General features: G+C 36.5%; 1 protein-coding gene across 16 annotated transcripts in view; it reads left to right on the top strand.

Annotated features, from left to right (window-relative positions):
• Window positions 1–26509, top strand: part of LOC106883611 (uncharacterized) — a 187491-nt gene that overhangs the window by 116029 nt on the left and 44953 nt on the right. For 5 of the 16 annotated variants that reach the window (XR_016244254.1, XR_016244253.1, XR_008265482.2 and 2 more), the window contains one exon: window positions 14042–16790. The exons of the other annotated variants lie outside the window; for them this stretch is intronic. The gene's annotated coding sequence lies outside the window, so the exon portion shown is untranslated. Of the gene's footprint in view, window positions 1–14041; window positions 16791–26509 lie in introns of those variants that run through there. 16 annotated transcript variants of the gene reach the window in all.

A 26509-nucleotide genomic window follows, 5' to 3' on the forward strand; every position in this document is an offset into this window, starting at 1 on the left:
CACGAAATATTTTCTAAAATACAAAATTTTGTCAGAAACGTTCAGAGTAAACCGTGTTCTACGTGAGAAATTCTACCAGTATTCGATGTTTCAAAGTGTTTAGTTAAAAAGAAATTAATGAAAAAATCTGTGATTGAGATGGAATAGATCAATTCTCATTTTTCTGGATATATTCCGTCCATTTTTTATACAAGGTTTTTTTTAATCGATTTTATCATCACTTTTCTATTTTACCGTTGACTTTTACCCCCTCTGGCAGTATAACTATACCTTATACTTTTTTAATCAGACACCCAATCAAATTCAATGGCTTATTCATTGAATTGTAATGACTACATTATATTACATCATATCATATTACATGTACCATCACAACTGTCCGATGAACGGTAACGTGAAACTGAGTAAAAGTTTCTGAAGATTTTTTGGCTTAAATAAACAGCTTGTGTGTGTGTGTGTGTGTGTGTGTGTGTGTGTGTGTGTGTGTGTGTGTGTGTGTGTGTGTGTGTGTGTGTGTGTAAAAATGAGATGACAAAGGAACAAAAAGTTTGTCTTATGATCTTCATTAGCTTACAGCTGTTTCTGCAGTACCTGAGTAACACTTTATACCTGAACAAGATACAGCAGTACCTGAGTAACACTTTACAGCTTCATCGAAGCCTCGAATATGACAAACATAACCCTCACTCACCCTCTGTGTATGTGTGTGTGTCTGTCTGTCTGTATTTGAGTGTGTCCGTACGTATTTGTATACATTTATTTTTACTATTAGATCTAATTACCATTTATCTTAATCTGGATATACACTTCTTTATATATATCTATGTTGGCTTCATTTTAGTGTCCTTTTTCCTTGCTTGCACGGGGCAGGTAGAATTTGTTGTGGCAGATTTTCTTCGACCGGATGCTCTTTCATTCGCCAAGGTTCGCCTGATTCTAAGTAAGATAATATTGTCCCATGGAAAAATGGAAATGATCGACACCACTTGTTTATTGATGACATTCGTTTACAAGCATCATTCGATGTTAAGTTAGCGAAACATTAGCATGCACACACAGACGCGCGCTCAGATATATGTATGTAAATAGTTGTGTGTTTATACATCTGTAGATTTATGTGTTTATATATGTAGGTATCAATATATGTATAGAAAGGTTGCAATACTTGGCATTTCCTCAGTAATATATTGTTGTTCCAGAAAACTTTTTAGATTTGTTTACACATTCACGTTGATTCATTAGATTTTCTTATGTTGCCAGTTTTGCAAACAACTGAAATGTATGCTCACTATTGAACTGTTTATTGGAAACAAAGAAATGAAGAAAATCATGCACTTGGCATCTCTCATTTTTACCTTTAATGCATTGTTTGGCTGAATGTTGGGGTGGTGGTGATGGTGGTAATTGTTTTAATTAGATTGTCTGACTGGATAATTATGAAGTATGTGCTCATGCCTGTCTGCGTGTTTGTGTGTATGCATGTTATATTTAAATATTTATTATATGTATGTATATACTTTACACATGTATGTATGTATATGTATGTATGTATATGTATGTATGTATGTATGTATGTATGTATGTATGTATGTGCAATATTAAAGATTCAGATGAATCAAATACTTAAATGATAGGCACCAGGTTGGGTCGAATTTACTTGTAAACAGCACCTTTAATCAAATAAATATAATAGGTACCGAAGTACATCCAGTGAAATATTCATGCTATGTATACAGGAAATTGGTATTTTAATAGCCTACGGACTAATCCAAAAGTGTACGTTGTATTGGTCGTACAGTGTTTAGTATGCTCCAGAATATCTGACGGATCGGGATTCCAGTGAGGAGTATTATGAACGATTCGAATAGATAACAAACGATGGATACGCGTCACTTCACTACAGCTGTTTCCAACGGATTTCTTTAATAGATTAATGAGTACATTACATCATAACCAAAAGAAACCCACTTTCTTCACACGATGTATAACATTTCAAACAATTTAAGAATAACATTTTACCGCAGTGGCGAGCCGAACTTGATTCCATCCAAGGCTGGTCTGGAAAGCTGGGAAGACATTAAGAGGTTAGTTAGCGGGTAGGGCGTTCAAATGATTTATTGCTTCAGGGTTAGTGAGCATGTTAAGTGTGGGGGAGAGAAAAGAGCCAAGCAGTCTAGTTCGTTATCAACAACCCGAAAGATAATGTTTGAGTTAACTATATATGTATTTCCCTGCTACTCATTCTATTAGATTTGATTTTATTCCAGAGAGGGGTGAAACTAAGATAAAGGGTATATAAGGTAATTAAACATACAATAAATGTACAAGAAAAGCTTATTTAAAATTAAAAAGAAATAACTCAACAATAGGTTCAGGGTTATAACTGGAGAGGGTGGTGACAATAATGAGAGTGGGAAATACCTAAATGGTATAGATGAGATTATATAAATTATGGAAATATCGATATAGAAGCAATAATAATTCATAATAAGTAACAACAATAATAAGGATCATACATCAATTATCAGGATGCTTAGAGGTAGTTGTACACTAAACGAAAACATAACAAAATTAATACAGGGGAATAATACGATGAACTCAGAAATGATATGAAGCAGAATAAGGGGTTTATGAAAACGCTGATAATTAAAACCAATAATCAAAGATTGGTAGTGTCTTGCGCGATGATTTTTTAGAGTCGGGTATAAGAGGTAAGATACCAATAGAAATCCATTACTTAATGTGGCCTTTTATCCTTGCATTCATTAAGAAATCCGTTGGAAACAGCTGTAATGAGGTATATATACAGAGCAAGACAGACAGACAGACGGAGAAAGAGGGGATAGAGACATTTATACACACACACACACACAAGTAAGCACATAAATGCAAAACAAGGTGGAAGAATTGTACTAAAAAACCAAAGGTAGAGTAATATATTATTTATTTCATGGTAATGTGAAGCACTGAGTGATGATTTTTTCAGCTTTAATAAATAGTATATATATATATATATATATATATATATATATATATATATATATATATATATATATATATATATATATATATACAAGAATAAGGGCAGGGAATCGTCAATTAATAATAGAATTAACAATTAACAATTTTGCCAAGTAGTTCAGTATGAAAAAACCTTTATCGGTAAAACCATTTATCATCATAAATATACAGGAATTAGCATTGAGTTGCTTCTCCAACATACTGAAAATTTAGAAATAGCAGTCAAAGAACTACTGATTCTAAACTACAAATTTTTCTCTAAACGGATGGCGATATTTATGGCACACATAGAAAAAAAAACCGGAGGGAAAAGCGTAAACAAAGCAAGTCCTTAGTTAATTGGATACGAATCGTTTCATGGTTAAGCGAATGAAAATTTCACTATTCCAATCTTCAGTCCAAATATTCTGATAAATTTGAAAGTGCCTCTAAAAAAAATTCACGGTAATTTTTGGCCATGCGCCACCAAAAATCAACGATAAGAAAGGCACTTACGAATTCATCGGCCAGTGAGTTCAGGCATCTCACCCCAAAGAAATCCATTCCATGTGCGTCACAAATAGTCCCGTATGAAAAGAAGTCCCGTGTGGAGGGATTACGGTTTAACCATCTAACTTAGAGATATCAAATATAAAATATACAAGAATAAGGGCAGGGAATCGTCAATTAATAATAGAATTAACAATTAACAATTTTGCCAGGTAGTTCAGTATGAAAAAACCTTTATCGGTAAAACCATTTATCATCATAAATATACAGGAATTAGCATTGAGTTGCTTCTCCAACATACTGAAAATTTAGAAATAGCAGTCAAAGAACTACTGATTCTAAACTACAATTTTTTCTCTGAACGGATGGCGATATTTATGGCACACATAGAACAAAAAACCGGAGGGAAAAGCGTAAACAAAACAAGTCCTTAGTTAATTGGATACGAATCGTTTCATGGTTAAGCGAATGAAAATTTCACTATTCCAATCTTCAGTCCAAATATTCTGATAAATTTGAAAGTGTCTCTAAAAAAAATCACGGTAATTTTTGGCCATGCGCCACCAAAAATCAACGATAAGAAAGGCACTTACGAATTCATCGGCCAGTGAGTTCAGGCATCTCACCCCAAAGAAATCCATTCCATGTGCGTCACAAATATGAAAAGAAGTCCCGTGTGGAGGGATTACGGTTTAACCATCTAACTTAGAGATAACAAATATAAAATATACAAGAATAAGGGCAGGGAATCGTCAATTAATAATAGAATTAACAATTAACAATTTTGCCAAGTAGTTCAGTATGAAAAAACCTCTATCGGTAAAACCATTTATCATCATAAATATACAGGGATTAGCATTGAGTTGCTTCTCCAACATACTGAAAATTTAGAAATAGCAGTCAAAGAACTACTGATTCTAAACTACAAATTTTTCTCTAAACGGATGGCGATATTTATGGCACACATAGAACAAAAAAACGGAGGGAAAAGCGTAAACAAAACAAGTCCTTAGTTAATTGGATACGAATCGTTTCATGGTTAAGCAAATGAAAATTTCACTATTCCAATCTTCAGTCCAAATATTCTGATAAATTTGAAGGTGTCTCTAAAAAAAAATTCACGGTAATTTTTGGCCATGCGCCACCAAAAATCAACGATAAGAAAGGCACTTACGAATTCATCGGCCAGTGAGTTCAGGCATCTCACCCCAAAGAAATCCATTCCATGTGCGTCACAAATATGAAAAGAAGTCCCGTGTGGAGGGATTACGGTTTAACCATCTAACTTAGAGATATCAAATATAAAATATACAAGAATAAGGGCAGGGAATCGTCAATTAATAATAGAATTAACAATTAACAATTTTGCCAAGTAGTTCAGTATGAAAAAACCTTTATCGGTAAAACCATTTATCATCATAAATATACAGGAATTAGCATTGAGTTGCTTCTCCAACATACTGAAAATTTAGAAATAGCAGTCAAAGAACTACTGATTCTAAACTACAATTTTTTCTCTGAACGGATGGCGATATTTATGGCACACATAGAACAAAAAACCGGAGGGAAAAGCGTAAACAAAACAAGTCCTTAGTTAATTGGATACGAATCGTTTCATGGTTAAGCGAATGAAAATTTCACTATTCCAATCTTCAGTCCAAATATTCTGATAAATTTGAAAGTGTCTCTAAAAAAAATTCACGGTAATTTTTGGCCATGCGCCACCAAAAATCAGCGATAAGAAAGGCTCTTACGAATTCATCGGCCAGTGAGTTCAGGCATCTCACCCCAAAGAAATCCATTCCATGTGCGTCACAAATAGTCCCGTATGAAAAGAAGTCCCGTGTGGAGGGATTACGGTTTAACCATCTAACTTAGAGATATCAAATATAAAATATACAAGAATAAGGGCAGGGAATCGTCAATTAATAATAGAATTAACAATTAACAATTTTGCCAAGTAGTTCAGTATGAAAAAAACCTTTATCGGTAAAACCATTTATCATCATAAATATACAGGGATTAGCATTGAGTTGCTTCTCCAACATACTGAAAATTTAGAAATAGCAGTCAAAGAACTACTGATTCTAAACTACAAATTTTTCTCTAAACGGATGGCGATATTTATGGCACATATATATATATATATATATATATATATATATATATATATATACTTTTACTTGTTTCAGTCATTTGACTGTGGCCATGCTGGAGCACCGCCTTTAGTCGAGCAAATCGACCACAGAACTTATTCTTTGGGAGCCTAGTACTTATTCTATCGTTCTCTTATGGCGAACCACTAAGTTACGGGGACGTAAACACACCAGCATCGGTTGTCAAGCGATGTTGGGGAGGACAAACACAGACACACAAGCATACACACAAACATACATACATATATATACATATATACGACGAGCCTCTTTCAGTTTCCGTTACGAAATCCACTCAAGGCTTTGGTCGGCCTGTGGCTATAGTAGAAGACACTTTCCCAAGGTGCCACGCAGTGGGACTGAATCCGGAACCATGTGGTTAGTAAGGAAGCTACTTACCGCACAGCCACTCCTACGCCTATACACACACACACACACACACACACATACACACACACACACACACACATATATATATATATATATATATAACAAAGTAAAGTTGTAAGGTACCGCACGAGTGGAAATATACATGAAAGAAGGTTTGAAAATGCAATTTTAAACATGTTTATTCACTTGACCGGTTTCACTTTTTTAGAAAAAGATTGTCAAAAGTAAAAGGTAAAGCTTTGTATGAGCTTTGTATTGGTTATCACAAAAGTATTAAAATACAGATATACATTCTTTGATAATAATAAGAAAATGTTAAAACAGTTTACAAGAAAGTATTTAAGAAAGTAATCAGAACGGAACTCTGATTACTTTCTTAAATGCTTTCTTGTAAACTGTTTTTAACATTTTCTTATTATTATCAAAGAATGTATATCTGTATTTTATTACTTCTGTGATAATCAGTACTTAACACAACAAAGTTCATACAAAGCTTTACATTTTACTTTTGACAAAGAACAGTGACAACTTATAATGGGTAAGAGGTTAATAGGTAAGAATATCAAAATAAGAAAACAAAATAAGAACTTATATTAAAAAAATAGGAAATACAAGATTCAAGCTGTTTTGCGGGAAAATATTCTATTGTATCTGGGGGAAGCAGGGAAGTTTTTTCTAAAATTGCCATAAATTTCTTATATGTGTTTGTGGATATGGCACAGTTATACCAGACCAAATCATTATTTTCAGACCTCTTACGTATGTAAAAGCGGAATCTACCTGCTCTTTCAACGCTTCCCAAAGTCGCGACTTGATTATTAGATATGGCTATACTATTGGTATTTTTCTTATTATTACAGGGTGGCGTAATCCGCTCAATCGCACCACTACATTTATTATACAAACTAATATCCCTATTGGTTAGCATCTAATTTCCTGTTGTTACTTATCTTCTGTATTTAAATCGATGGATTTGTTGGTTGCTTTTATAGTAGGTCTGTTTTCCTGACCAAGTAAGCCTGTATTCCCCCACTCACTTAAATTCTCATTATTTCTACTATTAGTAGGTGTTATACTTTCTGGATTAAGAAAAGTAATTCCATGGTTGTAGCCTGCCTTCTAAGGCAGGATACAAAGCGAAGTTATACTGGTGGGAATGGGTATTAAAAATGTCTTTTTTGCTGATAACTTCGTAATTCTTTTAGAAATACTTTTAACTACTGATTTTAATATATCAGGGGGTACTGATCTTATAATTTGTTCACATACTTCGTAACTTCGCCTGGTTTTCTGCAGGGGTGGTATAATCCTGAGTTAATGTCTAATGTAGTATCCAAAAAAATTTCCACTTTTGTGCCATATTGAAACGTAAGTTGAAGCTTTTAAAAAATTTCTAATTCTTTTCCTCATTCTTTCTATGATCGATTTGTTGTCGCTAGGGATAATAAATAGAGCATCGTCTTTATATAAACCTCCCTGCAATTCAATGGTTTTTCTTATAAGCTGACAAGGTGAGTTGAGCTTAACCCTAGGCGCAGTAAGAGCCACTGACGAGAATTAAGATGCTCTGCATCAAAATTCAAAGTCACGTGATATGGCTATATCTGCAACCGTAGGGAGCTTTGTCTGCCTTGTCAGAAGCAGAAATATATGAGCTCCACTTATTTTGTGTAATATCAGGTTCTAAGACTTTAGGTATTTCCCGATTGCAAATTAGTGTGCCTGGGAAGATAAAGACGTTTGGAAAAATTGTACTAGGAATGACAATGATGCACCTTCTTTTACTGGTAAAAAAAAAAGAAAGTACGAAAATATTATTATGAGAGACATGCACTCATGCACATACACGCGCACACACATCTACACAGATACTCACACAAACATGCATAGATATGTAGTGAAAGAGAGAGATACAAATATCAGATATTGTGTATACGTGTACGCCTTTGCGTGTGTTGTGTGTGTGTGTGTGTGTGTGTGTGCGTGTGTATGTATGTATGTATGTATGTATGTGTGTATATGTGTCTGTATGTGTGTGTATGTATGTGTGTGTATGTATGTGTGTGTGTATGTATGTGTGTGTGTATGTGTGTATTCAATAAAAGGTGTAGCCAAAGCATTCAAATACACAGTTCAGAAAACAACTATTTTAATTATTGTTACATTTTTGATGCAGAAGCTGTTTGTGCGTGCTCGCGTGGGTACGTATACATGTGTACATGTATGAATGGTTACATGCGTGTATGTGTGTGCGTGAATGCGTGTATTTCTGAATCTACTTTTGTATGGTGGATCCTTATGGGTCGTTAGTTAACTTTGTACCAATTCAACGAAACAGGTCACGTGATCAGTTGTTACACACTATTCGCGTGAGTCACTGAACGGCACTATCAGAGTGTAAAGACGCTACTAAGATACAACAAATTAACTTCCATTTCCTCTTTAATCAGATGAAAATTATCCAAAATCTCAGTGTGGCAATTAAAAATCATTTGTTTTCCTTCTGTGCGATACTGCGAGCTGCTACAGGATTTGCAGTTGTAATGTGGAGAGTCTCTGCTGACTCTATAACGGAGCAGTCATTTCTATGGTCTCAAACTTCCAAACTAAATGAGACAGGATTAAGGAATTTACTCTGTCTCTGGACCTAAAGGAATTCAGAAGTTGTTACGCTCTTCTGGTCATACCTATATAGTTCCTCTACATACTATCAGGTAGAATGAATGTAGCTCTAAATACCACTGGTTTGGAAACGCAGAATCTTCTCGGTGCTAATTTACTGGCTCCTAGAATGGATACTAAATTTACGAACAGTTTACAAGGACCCAACTTTTAAACTGTGTGCGGCTAAGGTTTGACTCATAGTGAGCAACTGATCGATTAGGCGCACGCTTTTGCAGCTGTAAAACACGGAGTAACGGCTGCCTATGTCACAAACTGCCCACCTACAATCATAAGTTCTAGCATAATATACTGTGCACTTTTCTTTTTGTGTACGTACACATTATTATGTATATATGCATTATATACATGTACATACGCACACATGTAGATACAGCACGCACACACACACAAGCACAAACACACACATGCACAAAAACACACACATACACACACACACACACACACACACACACACACACACACACACACACACACACACACACGCACGCACGCACGCACACAAACTCGCGCGCGTTGCGCGCGCGCACACATATATTATCGGTTGGTTGTCAGAAAGTACACTCTAAAGGACAAATCGAGCGATTATACTTTTATACTGCGTAGCAGTATATTCTTTGTTATGGCATATAACTGGTCAGAAATTTACCGACGGTTTCGCGTCGATTGGTATGCTTGGCAATATTGACGTCTCTTCAAATATGCTGGCCGGAAATGCCTAGTCTCTTTTATGCTTGAGGTGAATATAAAGTCCTGGCTCACTCGGTGGTGCTAAAAAGCGGAACGAAAACGGTGATAAAAAGTTACATTTTCCGGGAGAAAATGAAGAGTTGCCTCCCATAGTACGACATCAGCTGTGCCCTAACGGAGTCAACTGTACCTACGTACATATTTTCGGTCTTCTAATCCAAAAAAGGGGACTACCACATTGTCAAAAACAAATTTGCTATCATGAGGGATGCAACTATATATTTAGCTCAGGAAGGCACCCGAGACGTATTAACCTATAAAGTGTAATATTTACTTTATGAGTTGAACACACTGAAATTGCCTTGACGTATTCAGAATAAGTATGAAAGTATTCATTGCTGATCTCGCTGTTGACGGTTGTGGTTTAAAGGCACGAAATAAAGTTTACATCGGGGATGACAGCCAGATCATTCAGTTGTAATCACGCATCGACTCTGCCGATCCCTCGCCAGCTAGGACCACTACGCTAGCAGCACACGACTTTCTTTGCCTGCAGACACCGTAAGAAAGAGACCGACTTGAACTGTCGTTCGCCTACGTGACGTAATCTCGTCTTCCGGTCCTTTCGCGTCCTGTCCTCTCGCGACCTCTTTCTTTCTTCTCTCCAATCAATTATCCTTCCACCACATGCCTCCCTGATCTAAAGATCATTGCTCCTCTATTCTGTTTCGTAATCATCCATCCACTTGGGAGGACGAACTTTGAAATCTCCGTAGGGTTACGAGGCCGGCTTCTCCTTCTTCGTCATAGGAAGAGCTAATCACCCTTCGAATACCCAGGACGTGACACAGCATTCCATCCACTGATACATTATTCGGGGTACACTGAGCGTTCGGGAGCTTCACCCACACTTCCTCCCAACCTGTACCGATGTAACCCCTTCCACCTCTGGCTGCTGTACAGGTATATGGCCCTTTGCGGGACCGACTCTTCGGCTTGCACTACCCTGGGTGACATATTGTACCAGAAGGTTGCCTCCATGGGGGCAACTCGTCCCCTCTCAGCCATGTCTTTAATCGTACGGTGGTGCTGTTCCACAATCCCGTTTCTACCTGACCTGTATTCAGCTCTAAAGAAGCGTCTTGTCCTCCACCTTTCGAGCATCTCCTTCAGCTGCTCTAAGCGAAAAACTGTGCTGCTGTCCATCAATAGCTCGTCTGCAGGTCCTCTTTCCAAGAACACCGCATTCAGCGCTTCTGCAGCTTTGACTGCAGTCTCCGCTGTGATTTCTCTCCATATAACCATTCGCCCCGGTCCATAGTCGACCATTGAAAGGTACACCTCTCTTCGATAGTGCATCACGTTAATGGCTAGCCTCTTCCACTCTTCATCCACTCGAATCTTTCCTGTTTCGTGTGCGCTCGGAGCAGGATAGATAGATTCGTATCTGTTGCAATTCTCCACTGTCCTCCGAATGCTCTCCCTGGTGACATCGGGGTCGACCATCCTGGTCAAAACCAACGTCCTGTCGATCCTCATGTGGTGCATGTTGTGAAGCCTCCTCATTTCTGTGCTTTCCAACTGACAAACCGCTGCTACCCCACTCGGAACATCCTCTGCTGTTTCCAACTAATGCTTTTTCACTCTGATTAGAACGTCCACCTTATTCTTTTCCGGGGGGAACAAAAACCACATGCAACTCTAGGCCGAACTCAGCAGCTAGCTCCCTCGGGATTCCCAGGCGACACTTAATCACCATTTCCGCGCCTCTTTCGTGCGAATCCTCTTCCGGTTGGTGATCATTGATTCGAGCCACCCTCGCACCGTGGCAGAATCAGTCTGGACCTCGACAACTCGCAGTCCCCATCTCAGCGTTAGGTTCATACACTTTCACACAGCGTCCAGCTCAGCTATGTTGGTATAGTTGTAGTCATCCTTCTTCCTAAGTCACGCCGCTTCAATACCTCCCATTTCAAAAATGACTCCCAACGCTATGCTGCTCGCCTTGCACCATACCATCGCCTTCTCTCCCACTTTATCATCCCAGTTCACTCATTCTGCTTGCCTTTTGATATAGCTACATGCCATTCGGAGCCATCCTGCAACAGAGTAGTGACCCACCAGCTCCCCACAAACACAAACTTACCCACTTCATCTCTTTCGAACCCGAGTCCCACCGCCGTACCTCCCGAGTCCCAACGCCGTACCTCCCTCTGGCGGCTTTGTCGTCAGTTCGAACCTCCGTAGATGGTCCACGATTTCTTCTATCGATACCACATTCTCATCTACCAGGATATCATCAACATATGAGCTGGTAACCTGCTCCACTTTGGCCTCTTTGCTCAGAAGCGCCTTGAGAACCTTCACCATGATCTTCGGTGTTGAACTCAGGCAGTCGACTCAGACCGAAACGCAGTCGAATCAGGCAGTATGTTCTGCCTTTGTACTTCACCAGTTGCTACTTCCACAACTTCTCTGGTACATGGAGCTGCAGACAGGCTGACTTGTGGTCGACGATCGCAGTCACTCCCCTCATTCGCATCTACTCAGGAAGGGTTTCTCCACACTCGTTCGGTGCCTCGCCGCCCGTATGACAGGACATATGTTTGTTCAACTCCCTGAAGTCCAGCACCGGTCGAACCTTATTCTTTGTCGGCTGAACCACTACCATCAACGGCATCAAACCGCTCGTTGTCTCCTCACTCTATCATATCAAAATGCCCTCCTCTATCCGTCTGTTCACCTCTCTCTCGAACTCGGACCTGGCTTCTCCTTTCAGGTAGTACTCCACCGTCCATCTTTCACCGTCGAACTCAGCACGGAAGCTCTCTTCTTCATCCATTCCGACCACTACGTCGACGCCGTCCACCACCTCATCAACTACAATCGCCTGCAGTCTCAATATATCTCCAGCTCCACTTCGCTGATGCCTCTACATTTGACCTCCCTGCCATGTACCGCACTGAGCATGATATTTCCACTCCAGCTCACGACCATTCTCGCGGTTTCCAGGGTGGTTGTACAACCCATATCCACGAGGGCTCGTGCTTCCCTTGCCCCAACCATAAGCCTCGCAACAGGCAACGATCGGTTGTGTTCCTTCAATTAGTCGAGGAGGGAACTAGCGGCGGAATAGTTCCTCTCTCTTCGTTTCCCTGCTTGCAGTTATTCGCTTTGTGCCCAGGTTGGTCGCATCGGTAACACGCCACCATTGGTTTTGGTTCCGCACATTCCCTGACCATATCCGGACCTCAACATCTGAAGCATGGTCCCTTGGCTGTTCGCTTACCAGACTCTCGCTGTCGTTGTTCGCCGCCTGCCTCTTCGTTCTGCTCATATCCGCCGTCACTATCGTCGCTACGTCGCGTGTGTCGCTTTTCCTCAACACCCGCGATTTGTCAATCATTTCTCCTACCGACATCGTTTCGATGTCCGGCATCTGCTGCAGACGTAGAGAGATATGGTCGGTGAATCCGGTCACAAAAGCCACTCCATTGTTGCTCCACGTAAAAATCCTGCTAGGCCCATTAACCTTCTAATTTCGCTCACGTAGTCATCTATCTACTCCTCGTCTGTCTACCGATTCTGATTTTTATGACCATCGTGCGTCGGTGGTCGGAATGGAAGGAACACACAAAAAAAAAACGAGGAAGAAAAACAGAAATAAAATATATATATATATATATATATATATATATATATATATATATATATATATATATATATATATATATATATATATATATATATATATAATTCTCGAACATACCTTCACAGCTGGTAACGACGTGCCGAAATAGCTTACGGTTTAAAGGCACGAAATAAAGTTGTTCTTACCTCGAGTTGACATCGGGGACGACGGCCAGATACTTCAGTTGTAATCACGTGTCGACTTTGCCGATCCCTCGCCAACTACGGACACTACACACGACTGCTAGCAACATACGACTTTCCTTGCTTGCAAACACCGTCGCCCTCTTTCTCCAATGTCAAGAGCACTGCAGAGTTTGCATATGATGTAATATATGAGATTTGCCGAAGTGCAACAGAAGTGTTGTGTTATGTGATATTGCTTCTTGGGACCCGTGATGATGGTGACATTGCTGATGTAGGGGCATGTGTTACATCGTCGGCGAGAACATTTAAAGGTTACAGAGTGTGCGAAGCTGAGAGCTGTGAAACTTTTAACAGGGAGATTTCTAAGACTTCTATCTTTTTTAAAAGACAGGAGAGGCGGTGTGGAAAAGATAGAGGCGGTTGTTGGATCAGAAAGAAGAATACGAAAGCTATGGGTGAGTTTTGCTTTAGAGGGAGGATGAACAGGTAGTAGGTGAGAGAGAGAGAGTGGAATCTTATCTCCAAATGAGAAGCCTTTCCTTTTCCTTAATAGCATGCAGAGAATTCTCAAATCTTGAGGTTACTTTCTCCTCTCAAGTGGAGCTGGGCATAATTGTCATTTGGTAATTATGATACATCCTCTAGAGGTGGAGATACTTTTAATGAATGAATAATTTTTGTTGTATGGTATTTGACGTATTGATATTTGCCCATGTTATTCAAATATATGCCACTGACCACTTATAGTTATTTCTTATTTCTTTATTACCCACAAGGAGCTAAACATAGAGGAGACAAACAAGGACAGACGAAGGGATTACATCGACCCCAGTGCGTAACTGGTACTTAATTTATCGACCTCGAAAGGATGAAAGGCAAAGTCGACCTCGGCGAAATTTGAACTCAGAACGTAACGGCAGACGAAATACCGCTAAGCATTTCACTCGGCGTGCTAACGTTTCTGCCAGCTCGCCGCCTATAACTTCCAGTTATTTCTCTTAGCTCAATTTTATTTAAATTATGCAAATTACCTAGGCCATAACAAATTACCTTTGCATAAGTCTAAGTCGTTTGGCTAGTGCATGTAAGATTGGGCAATTGTCGTGCCAGAAACATTTGTTCACGACCGTCCGCTTACCTGCAGACAATAAGCTTGTTCTTTTTTTCCCTTGTCAGAAATCCTTGAACCTTGAAACTGTCTCCCTTTATCAAGTGGAGCTGGTCGTATTGTTTGATAATTACGATACACCTGCTAGAGGCGGAGAAAACTTTGATAAATCAAAAATTATTTAATACAGTTCTATATTTAAGAGATGAGGAATTATGTACATTATTTACATTTAACGGATATTTGTCCTCATCTTGTTTTTTGTTGTTAACACAACATTTCGGCTGATATACTCTCCTGCCTTCATCAGGTGTCTTAGGGAATTTTCTAACCTGGGTTCTCATTCCTAAGGTATTTTTCGATGTTATCATTATTATTTTTATTATTCAGATCACTGACTGGAATCGAACAAAGAATTTTGGGGTTAGTAGCCCGCGCTCTTAACCACTACGAGCATATGGCGTAGTGGTTAAGAGCGCGGGCTACTAACTCCAAAATTCCGAGTTCGATTCCAGGCAGTGACCTGAATAATAAAAATAATATGTAAATAATGTACATAATTCCTCATTTCATAAAAATTATTTTGCATGGTATTTGACATACCAATATTTCTTTCACTCTCCCCCTCTCTATCTCTCTCTTTCTCTCAATACACACACACACACACACACACACATGTCTGTGTGTGTAGCAGAGATATCCGGCATTGCTCGGGATTAAAATGGCATAGTTTTTTATTGTTTTACTTGTTTCAGTCATGTGACTGCGGCCATGCTGCAGCACTGCTTTTAGTCGAAGTAATCGACTCCAGGATTTATTCTTTGTAAGCCTAGTACTTATTCTATCGGTGTGTTTTGTTAAATGGCTAAGTTACGGGGACGTAAACACAGCAACATCGGTTGTCAAGCGATGATGCGGCTACAAAAACACACACACCACAAATATACACATATATCCGACAGTCTTCTTTCAATTTCCGTGTACGAAATCCACTCACAAGGCTGTGGTGGGCCTGAGGCTATAGTACATATATATAGGCGTAGGAGTGGCTGTGTGGTAAGTAGCTTGCTTACCAACCGCATGGTCCCGGGTTCAGTCCTGGGTTCAGTCCCACTGCGTGGCATCTTGGGCAAGTGTCTTCTACTATAGCCTCGGGTCGACCAAAGCCTTGTGAGTGGATTTGGTAGACGGAAACTGAAAGAAGCCCGTCGTATATATGTATATATATATGTATGTGTGTATGTGTTTGTCCCCCCAACATCGCTTGACAACCGATGCTGGTGTGTTTATGTCCCCGTAACTTAGCGGTTCGGCAAAAGAGACCGATAGAATAAGTACTAGGCTTACAAAGAATAAGTCCTGGTGTTGATTTGCTCGACTAAAGGCGGTGCTCCATCATGGCCACATGGCACTGGAAACACATAGGATTATTAAAAGTAAGAGACAACCGCAATCTCTCAAGTTATTCACCAGCACCAAATTACCCACCAAAAATACAACTCCACTAGTCAAAAAGTGCAACCGCCCTTACTGCGGAACTTGAATCTTCCTCTTAGAGGGCTCAACATACAAATTTTAGTCAAGTCAAACTTTTACCGTAAAAAATCACTTCACCTGTGCTTCGAAGAATTTAATCTATGTTCTCAAATGTGGAGGGTGTGGTGGAGATTATATAGGTCAGACTAGTTTAACCTTGAGAGACAGACTAACAGTGCAAAAGCAACAAATCCGAGACCCCACGACTAGGAAAACTCCCGTAAGCAAACATCGAGACCATTGAGACATAGACCCGAAATACCAAACCTTCCCTCTCTATCAATGCACTGGAAACACTTCAACCCAATTCCGTATAAATAAGGAAAGCATACTCATTAAAAAATATAAAACCACAGCTGAATATCCTTTAGAAAGAATAAAAACAATAAAGGGAAAAAGAAAAAGACTCAATCTCTCCAGAAAAAAACAACCAGGAACAACAAACAATTTTAAAAACGAGAGTTCGTACGCACGATGGAAAGAGGATCAGAGAAACTATAAACCAAATCCCTTTTTTGCTTGCTGTCTTCGTTATCTCCCTTGTTTTCTTTTTCTCTCTTAACTCAGTATGACTGAAACTTTGATGATATTCATTTCATGTCTATCAATACTACCAGTAATGAGCTTTGTACATTCAAACAAATTGATGCACAGTTTTAATATTATTGATTGTTATGAATATTTAAACTTGACAACATTGACATTTTTTAACATGTTTTTCTAATTCATAATTCCAAATTTGTCTGTTATGAACATTTAAATTTGTCAACATTGAAACTTTTAAAGATGCTTTCTTCTAATTCATAATTCTAAATTTTTACAAAAAAATATTGTTGAAAATAGTTTGGTATATATGTAAATAAATTTATTTTAAACAATAACAAGTTTTTCAAATTTGGGTGCATTTTCAACAACAAATTTGCCTATAATTTTTCCTGCGTGGAAATACACCCCTTCTTTTGTTATATATATATATATATATATATATATATATATATATATATATATATATATATATATATATATATATATATATATATATATATATATATATCAGGTCATACCATAAGTTCTGTTCGATTTTACCTTTTTAAAATTGAATGAAATTTAATAGTATTTTAGAATGTATAATGGAATTAAAAATTATTTTTATGCATTTGTGTACATTTAAACTAATTAAATATTATTTTACAGAATAATAGAATTAAAATTTCTTTCATTAAAACTCTTTCTAACATGGAAGTATCCAAAGAGTATTTGAGGCACATAATATTTTATGAGTACAAAAAAAGGAAACTCTGCAGCCGAAGCGACTCGAAACATGCACTCAGTTTATGAGAAAGAATGCTTGAATGAAAGAACTTGCAAAAGATGGTTTGCAAAATTCAGAAGTGGAGATTTTAGCCTTTTAAGATGAAGATCGAACAGGACGCCCAGTTGAGGTTGATGATAAACTTCTTGAGGCATAAATTGAAGAAAATCCTGTATTATCAGTTGAAGAATTAGCAATAAAGCTTAGTTCAAACCGTACAACTGTTCATCATCATCTTCAACAAAACTTGGAAAGGTTCCTAAACTTGGAAAATGGGTGCCTCATGAATTGTCCGAAAGCAACCGCAAATCCCGAGTTGACATCTGCTCTTCTTCCCATTCTCGCGAACTCATTTCACTCTTTTTGGATAGACTTGTGACTGGTGAAGAAAAATGGATCTTCTATCGAAATGTTAAACGTCGTAAACAGTGGCTTGGTAAAAGAGAGAAAGCTCCACCACAACCGAGAAGGGAACTTCATAGGAAAAAGGTTCTTCTCTGTATCTGGTGAGATTATAAAGGAGTAATTCACTTTGAATAGTTACCACCTAATGCAACAATCAATGCTCGAGTCTACTGTCAGCAATTAGAGCGTTTGAACCAAGCTTTGAAGGAAAAAAGACCCGCTTTAGTGAATCGAAAAGGAGTGATGTTTCATCAGGACAATGTGCGACCCCACACTGCAAAGATCACATCACAGAAGATCGAAGAGCTTGGTTGGGAAAAAATTCCTCATCCACCTTATTCTCCCGACCTTGATCCTTCAGACTACCATTTGTTTCGTAGTTTACAGAATCATTTGGGGGATATAACTTTCGCAAGCCAGAAGGAGGTTGAAACGGACATTTCAGAGTTCTTCGCTTTGAAACCAAAAGAGTTTTGCATTGAAGGGATTAAAAAGCTTGTAAATAGATGGAAGGAAGTCATAGATAATCAGGGAAAGTACATTGATGATTAAGTTTCAATTAAATATAACATTTGATCACTTGTTTTCTTTATTCAAAATTCGGACAGAACTTATGGGATTACCTGATATACCATATATACACATATACATCATATATATATATATATATATATATATATATATATATATATATACATAGGAGTAAGCACGTAAATGTGAAACAAGGTGGAAAAAAGAGTACTCAAATACCAGAGGTAGAGTAATATGCTTTATCTAAAAGCATCAGAAATATAACAAAAAGCTGTTACTCAGAGTTTCACGTTCCCGTTCATCGGACAGTTTTGTTAAGAATAGGAGAGAAATGATGATGCAATCAAAACTAATATAAATTAAAAAACATGGATTTGTTTCATTGGTCGTTTCAAATAACGGTCTTAGGTATGCAATGAACAAAATAAACAAAACAAATGAATTCAATATAGATTCATCCTATTTTTAAAAGATCAAAGAAAACATTAAATTGAAACGTGGGTTCAAAATACATATTGTAAATAATAATATTCGAAATATCTCTCAATTAACATTAAAATTAAAATAAAATTTGCGCTACATTAAATAAAAAATAGAAATTTTCAGCAGTATATACGCATACTAGACTATCTACAACATACATATATACATCAAAATACACAGATGCATACGTACAGACAATATACGTATATAGGCATATAAATATACATGGACGAATAAACATGTATACAAATACATATATGCATAAATGTAAGCTCCTATAAGCGTACTGTTGTATGCCCCCATCGGTGCTCCTGAAAGCATTAGAATTCGCCAAACAGTATGTCAACATCGATAGCTTGGAAATAGATATTATCATATATGCAAGAAAATCACTTCTTTTTTATGAGGAATGTACCTGTATTAAAAAGAATGTAGATTCTCTTTTCGCTGTACCGATGGGGGCATACGATGGGGCTGAGTTATGTACGCTTATAGGAGCTTACATTTTGCACAATCTGAAGCTAGAATTCCCGTTTATAGACGCAGGATTATATTGGGATGACGGTCTTATAGTCTTATAGTCACCCATAATTTAAACGGCCATGAATTAGATAAACTTAGGAAGGATCTAATTGCTTTCTTCCAAAGAATAGGCTTGCGGATTACAATAGATACTAACCTCAAAAAAGTAGATTTCTTAGATGTAAATTTAGTCTTGAATTCAGATAAATTCAAACCTTACCGTAAGTCTAATGATAAACTATCTTATATTAGCAAAGAATCCAACCATCCGCCAGTTATTCTTAGAAACTTAGTTAGTAACTTAGGCAGGCGAATATCCTCAATTTCTTCGGATGAGGCAAAATTCCAAAACGCAGCACCTTATTATAATAGTGCATTAAGGAATAGTGGATTCTCTGAGAGGATCCAGTATACTTAATTTAATGCTAACAACAACGTAACACGTAGAACTAGGACCAAGAAACTTTTGTGGTTCAACCCAACTTTCAATATGGCCGTAAGAACTAATATAGGTAAGGAAATTTAAAAATTAGTCTCGAGACACTTTCAACCTCAATATTCAATAGAAGAACGCTTAAGATCAGCTATTCTTGCTGCAAAAACTTCGCCTCTTTGATTAGCCAAAACAACAACAAGATAATTGCTAAAAATCATAATGCCGATTCTTTTCCAAAAAGCTGCAATTTCAAAGATGGGACCTGCTGTCCGTTGGAAGGGAGATGTCTCGAAAAAGGTATCGTGTATAGAGCCAAAGTTCAGATAGAAGGCTCACATGAATATGGAACTTACGCAGGGGCTTCTGAAAATTCATTCAAAACCAGGCTTTATTCGCATAAAAATTCATTCAGATACCCCGAAAATAGGACAAAAACCAGCCTGGCAAACTACGTCTGGCAATTAAAAGAAAGCAAAACTTGACCTTTCAACGTGACATGGATGATTTTAGGTATAGCTTTAGGTATAGCATCGCCTTACAGGCACGGTGCCCACAAAAGTCTAATTAAATGTGATTAGCGTCTATTAGAAACATTTCATATTTTATTTCAAGCTATAGACCAAAGACGCGAACTTTAAAATTCATGTAGACATGCATCTAAATTTAAAATGTGGGCTAATAATCCCATATGGGTAGTATATTTTTGATAATTTTTAGCTCCTTGAAACCAGTTTGCAATGTCATTATTGAATTTGTACCTCGTTATACATGATTTACTTCACATTGCAAGAATATTGTATAGATCCCTACATTTTTTAAGAAAGCCTTCGACTGTTATATGCATAGGTTTCTTGTTTTTCTTTTCTTTTATTCTATCTTTATTTATTTTAAAATATTTTCTAAACAAATTTAACCGTTTTTATGGATAGTTCGATATATGGGATTATATTATGAATGTATTTTGCCCAATTTTTGCTATTATACACTCAGCAATTTCTTAAAAAGGTTGTCTGCATATATACGTTAAGACCTAAAAGTTTTTTATGTGGACGTCTGTATTGACAATGCATATGTATTCGTATGTGTGCACATATATACATGGTTTCGTGTGTGTGCGTCTTCGTATATGCATGGGTAAGAGTGTATGCTTATATTTACACATACATATATTCGTGTGTGTGCGTCTATGTTATGTATGAGAATGTGCGCTCATGCTTATACGCATACATGCTTGAATGTGTGCGTACGCATGTATACAATTATATTTGTGTGTATTCGCGTATATATATCCCTATATATCTGTATATATGATGCTAATATACTTTTTGTATACACATATATACGTAATCCAATTTTGTGTGCGTTTGTTATATACACTCCACTAACTTCTTTCTTTCCTTCTTTCTCTCTTTCTTTATTTCTTTCTTTCCTTCTTTCTTCCCTTCTTTCTTTCTTTCTTTCTTTCCTCGCGAAAACCATGCTTTCTCCCATTAGTAACGTCTTTATCTATACGTTACTCTTCTCCACCCATTACTTCCCCCCTCCATTAGTTTAAGATACACTTGCCTGTTCCAACGCTGAATAATTTTCGTATGCGAGCATGATTGCGTGCATATATGTATTTGTATACATGTGTTATCGTGCATACGTATATTGTCTGTATGTATGTTGTAGATAGTCTAGTATGCGCATATACTGTTGTAAAATTTTTATTTTTTATTTAATGCAGCGTAAATTTTATTTTTATTTTAATGTGTTAATTGAGTGATAATTCGAATATTATTATTTACAATATGTATTTTGAACCCACGTTTCAATTTAATGTTTTCTTTGATCTTTTAAAAATAGGATGAATCTATATTGAATTCATTTGTTTTGTTTATTTTGTTCATTGCATACCTAAGACGGTTATTTGAAACGACCAATGAAACAAATCCATGTTTTTTAATTTATATTAGTTTTGATTGCATCATCATTTCTCTCCCATTTTAAACAAAACTGTCCGATGAACGGGAACGTGAAACTCTGAGTAACAGCTTTTGTTATATTTCTGCTGCTTTTAAATAAAGTGTATATGTACATGTATATATGTATATATACATACATATATATATATATATATATATATATATATATATATATATATATATATATATATATATATATATATATATATATATATATATATATATATATATACATATATATATATATAATCAAACAATAAGCAACACGGATTTCAAAAGTGATTGCAGTACGCACGTTTCATGCTACTTCAATTTATTTAAGTAATGCTCGCATTACTTAAATAAATTGAAGTAGCATGAAACGTGCGTACTGCAATCACTTTTGAAATCCGTGTTGCTTATTGTTTGATTTTAATCACCCATCCTTTTGGGATGCGATATTCGGGTGCCTTCGCATCAGTACCATATTCAAGCCTTGAATCTATATCTAAACCGTATATATATATATATATATATATATATATATATATATATATATATATATATATATATATATATATATATATATATATATATATATATATATATATATATGTATATATACATATGTGTATATGAATATATACATAAATACATACATATATATACATATATATATGTATATATATATACATATATATATATATATATATACATATGTATGTATGCATATATATACATACATATATATATATATATATATATATATATATATATATATATGTATGCATATATACATACATAAATATGTATATATATATATCCATCTATATATATACATATATATACATATATATTCATACATACATATACATTTATATACATATATATATATACATATACATCTATATATATATACATATACATCCCTATATATACATCTATGTATATACACATCTATACATATATATCTATACATATACATCCCTATATATACATATATATGCATTTATATATACACATCTATATACATTTATATATACACATCTATACATATACATCTATACATAAACATCTATATATATACATATACATATATACATCTGGAAGATCCTCGAAGGAATTGTCCCAAACTTTGGCATCGAAAGTTACACAAATAAAAGAACTGGACGCCATTGCATAGTGCCAAGGACTCCAAATTTGCCATCAAGATGTAGGACAAGATACTGCAATAGCTTGGGCTTCAGAGGTCCACAGCTCTTCAATATCATCCCGAGGGACTTGAGAGACCTGCATAGGGTGGATGTAGGTGTCTTCAAGATGAGGCTGGACCTCTTCCTGTCAGGCGTCCCAGATGAACCAACTTCGCGGCAGGAGGTGCAGATGGGGGAAGCTGCATCAAACTCTCTCATGCACCAAATGTCAAATCCTGAAGTAAAATTTGTGAAGTAAAATTGTGTAGCAATACCAAATGGCGGTGCTCCCAGCATGGCCACAGCTCATGAGCTGAAACTAGAAGAAATGAAATGAAATGAAATGAATATATATACTACATAATTGATGAACATTTTAACTATTTTTTTTTAAATTCCAAGTCCGTAAATGACCGCATGGGCATAAGCCTTACACACGCGTCAGGTTTCATCATGATCGGTTGGATAGCTTCGGAGGAGATAAAGTAACAAGTTCACAAATTCAAACACACACGCACACACAAAGCCACAAACAGACAGAAATTGCTATTTATGTATATAGATTGAAAAAAATTGGAGTCAACAAGAAGGTGTAAGTTGGACATTTATTTTCAATCACTAAAATTGTTCCTACGGAAAGTAGTTCCCCAAGCGCGTGTGTGTGTATGTATCCGAACGTTGGTATGTATATGAATATATGTGAACGGCCACGTATGTATGCATATGGGCCGATTCTTAAAGGTCAGCTAAGGACAATCGCATGTGTAACCAACCATGAAGAACAAATCAACAGTACTTAGAAACCAAATGCCAATCCCTTTAAAACGGCAACCAATTTAACAGTAGCAGAATCACTGTCCCACTACATCTACACATTCAGCTAGATATATATACTCGTATGTATCCGTCCAACAATTTCCACTCACAAATTTAAAAGATACTTGATATCGCGCATTTTATGTCATAATAAAAACAATTTCACATTAAGTTGAAAGATTTTTCAATACATTGGGTAGAGTACAAATTTATTAACCTTTAACGAGAATAGTATTGGCAGTGACTTCGAAGTTTCGGCCAACTAAGCCATCATCGGACTGTAATGCATTTGAGCTAATCTTTTTTTTTTTTATACAGCCTCTGTTCAGTTAAAACTTTTCCAGGCTAAGCTGAATAGTAGGTTATGATGGCAAGGTGTTATGTAGGAGTTTTATTGATTAAATATGGGCACATGTATTTGTTTAAAATGTATTCATGCATATAGAACTTTGTACTTTCAGCTCATATGGGTTCACAAAAAATATAAGTTGTTGGTCAGCAGATTTGCCGCTCTGTTTAGCTCTCGTTTGGATATCAATGGGATATTTAATCTTTTGTTTTAAGAATATGAAGGTTAAATTTCGGAGCTCAGGAGTATATTTAAACCTCTGTAACTAGGTGTGTTCACTAGGTATGTCAGCTTAGGTAAAGAGTCTTTAAAGATTCACTGAAGAATGTAAGACGATGGTAAGTTTTAGTTTTTTGGCAAGCTAGTATTATTTAAGGTTTTTCGCTTGTTTATATTTGGATGTCATAGTGTTATTAGTATTGAAAATTTGTTAATCTAAAGTTTTAATGTTCACAAGAGGATCTAGGTAGGTGTAAATGTTGTTGGTCAGCATATTTGTCTCTGGGGAGTCATTGTTAATTATTTTGTTGCTCTTTAGAAATGTTAATCTTTGTACTTGGGTAGGTTAAATTTGTAGGCTACATTTTATAAATATATGTTTCTATTCGGTCCAAGCGTGCGTGTTTTATAATATATTATTTGGATTTATTGAAATATGCAAGAAGTGGGTATTATTTAAAAAATCTAGTTGGCCCCGTGCCATCAAAAATGGCAGCTAATTGTACTATTTTATATATAAATAAGGTGCAAAACCAAGTTTTTAGGTTAATAATTCTTTTATTTCCAAATTTTTTGTGAAAAATCTGTCCACAATTAACATCCCTTGACTGCTTTTTATATAATAATTTTTAAGTATTCCTTCCTTCTTATACGACTTAAGGCTACATAAATAGAGCTGGCAAGTAAATACCAGCTTTTTCGAAGCAACGTTTCCTTTCAATTGCGCTCTCCATTACTGAAACCAACCTAAACTCACAAAAGCCTTAAAGCCACAAAAAACAGTCCGTGACTTATAGCTGATGTTGTAAAAACTCCCTATTCAAAATTTATTACATAAATTTCTTAATGTAAATAAATTAGGCACATGTATGTGTATTTATGATAAACTTTTCAACTGCAGTCGTTTTATATTCTTGATACACTCAGGCAATAATTATTTTCTCTATTGAGTTTGTATATGTATATGTTTGTGTAGATGTGTGTGATTGTAATAATTATTTGTAACACAACAGATAGAATACGGATGGTAATTCAAATTAATACACTTCTCAATGTTATCTAGTGGTTGTATTTTGAGATGTGACATCAATCATCGTTAATTACTGAAATAACGCTGGTTTGTTTATGTGTAGTTACTGAAAGAAGGTGGAGGCGCAATAGCCCAGTGGTTAGGGCAGCGGACTCGCGGTCATAGGATCACGGTTTCGATTCCCAGATCGGGCATTGTGAGTGTTTATTGAGCGAAAACACCTAAAGCTCCACGAGGCTTCGGCAGGGGATGGTGGCGAACCCTGTTGTGATCTTTCACCACAACTTTTTCTCACTCTTACTTCCTGTTTCTGTTGTGCCTGTAATTCAAAGGGTCAGCCTTGTCACACTGTGTCACGCTGAATATCCCCGAGAACTACGTTAAGGGTACACGTGTCTGTGGAGTACTCAGCCACTTGCACGTAAATTTCACGAGCAGGCTGTTCCGTTGATCGGATCAACTGGAACCCTCGACGTCGTAAGCCAACAACAGCAACAACAACAACAACACTGAAAGAAGACTGGGTAAAAAAATTTTAATATAAATAAGTTAAGGACATGTATAAACTGTTAAATTAAGATGTGTATTTATAATATACCTTTCAACTGCAGTCCTTTTATATACACTCGGGCAATAATTATTTTCTCTTATGAGTTTGTATAGGTGTGTGTGATTGTAATAATTATTTTTACGATAACAGAATATGGATGGTAAATCAAATTAATAGACTTGTCAATGTTATCTAATGGTTGTCTTTTGAGATGTTACATCGATCATGGTTTGTTACTGAAAGAACGCTGGTTCACACACACAAACGTTCACACACTTCCCTTGTACACGCACACACATATACACATATACTCACACAAAGTTCAAACGCTGTTCGATTTTTCTTTTCAGCGTTGAATGTTCACCATGCCACTTCCATTGCACACACACACACACACACACACACAAACAAACAAACAAACATTTACATCTCTCCTTTTTACATACACACGCATATACTCACACAGAGTTGAAACATTGTTTGATTTTTTACCCCTTCCTTATTCATCTATTACCCCTTCTTTCACATTCATATGTTGTGACGGAGAAAAACACAAGAGTATCATTATAGTAGAAGATACACGACGCTCTCTTTGCTACTTCCTCTCTCTCATTGCTATTACTTTCTCTCACTCCCTCTCAGTCATGGTTATTACTCTCGCTACTTCTCCTTCACTGAATTACTAGTTTCTCTCCTCTCCCTTCCCTTATACTACTCTTTCTCTTACTCTCTCCTACTGCGTGATTTTGGACAAATATGTATATATACAAATATATAACACTACGCTCATTATTATATTAGGAGATAT

This window comes from Octopus bimaculoides, chromosome 14, assembly GCF_046866305.1.
Source record: "Octopus bimaculoides isolate indiv1 chromosome 14, ASM4686630v1, whole genome shotgun sequence".
NCBI lineage: Eukaryota > Metazoa > Mollusca > Cephalopoda > Octopoda > Octopodidae > Octopus > Octopus bimaculoides.